Here is a 1,508-nt window from a genome sequence, read left to right as displayed (position 1 = left end):
GTCTTTTCCTGGGTATTTGTTTGCAGGTTCTTCTATTTCATCAATTCTCCATTCCAAATTTATATTACATGAACTTCATCCTTAAGTCAAATTATTTAGCAAATGGAGACATTTTGTGGTAAGATTTAAATAGAAGAGGCAAATATTTTGAAATATTTAACAGTTCTGACTTTTTAGTCATTTTTTCCAAATGTGTAAAACAAGCAAACATACTTAACAAACCAGTAACAGTAAAAAGTCAGTATACTAAACAGAGACAATCAACAGCTGGTGGAAAATTGAATTGAACTTTGTCCAGAGACAATAGAAAAAGGAAATTAAAGGCTTCAAATTGCTTATAGCAAGCCAGAGTAAATCTGAATGCATTTGGGGGTCATTAAAACATCTTGAACAATTTTCCAAAGATATTTTTTGTTTCAAGAAGCCCAAAAAGAATATTTTGCCAAGCACTACATCTCTTTCATTGTATAATATTTCATGAGAAACTTAATCCATATGTTTCCAATTCATTTATACTTAAGTCATCAAACAGTTCTTATGCAAGAGCTATTTGATTTCTAAGAAATCATTTGAGCCTTTTATAGAAGTCTGCTCATTTTCTTTGAAGTAAATTTTGCAAAACTGAAAATATTTGACTTGGTGTTTAAACTGAGCTTTTAAGTTTTCATACAATCATAGAAGTTTAAATTTTAGTAGAGATATTAAATTTAATCTATCCCAATATCCAAACCAAAGTAGAATATTCCTTACTATTTTTTGGCAGATAAAAATTTTGTTGCTTCTTAATCATGTACAGTGATAGAAAATTCATTATTTTAGAAAAATCTTATTCCATCAAGCCTATTTCCTCCTTTCTCCTGTTAACAATAATTTGGCATTCATACTATTAAGGTCAAGTGTGTGTGCGCATTGTGACTTATTTCTCTTTCTAGAGTAATTTCAAGTTCACTACTGCTACCTTATGTTAATTTTGATAATTTTGGGATTTACCTGATGTAGAGAAGTTAGCTCAAGTTTAAAACACTAATTTGTCTTAGAAAAAACTTCATTAAAATTGTTTTTAAGTATATAATACACATAAATATATACTTTGCATAAATATTTCCACTTAATCTAGATCACACTTCTTAAGAATATATTACTTCCCCAATTCATGCAGGGGGGCACTCAATTTCTGAAAATTAATTAGTTTTAGTGAGGTCAAACAACTAGTTAGTACCTCTTGTATACAAATCCAGGGCTTGAACTCAAAACTTTGGCCTTACTTTCTATGTTGAACAGAGTTTCAGTTAAAATTCTCTTACAAGGGCTATGTCTCCATGACATAGGTATAAAAACCAAAGTAAGTTTTACAAACTCACATATGTTACTGCTTCAGAATTGTACAATTATATATTAGGTTGAGTTACATAAAAGTAGTATATTTGTCAGCCAAAATATTTAACATCTGTAATTTTATATGTTTAATATAGATATACTTGCCTCTATGTTTGCATTAAATTGTATAG

Source organism: Otolemur garnettii, unplaced genomic scaffold (genome assembly GCF_000181295.1).
Source record: "Otolemur garnettii isolate 467f Iridium unplaced genomic scaffold, OtoGar3 scaffold00026, whole genome shotgun sequence".
Lineage (NCBI taxonomy): Eukaryota > Metazoa > Chordata > Mammalia > Primates > Galagidae > Otolemur > Otolemur garnettii.
Note: the sequence above shows the minus strand (reverse complement) of the source record.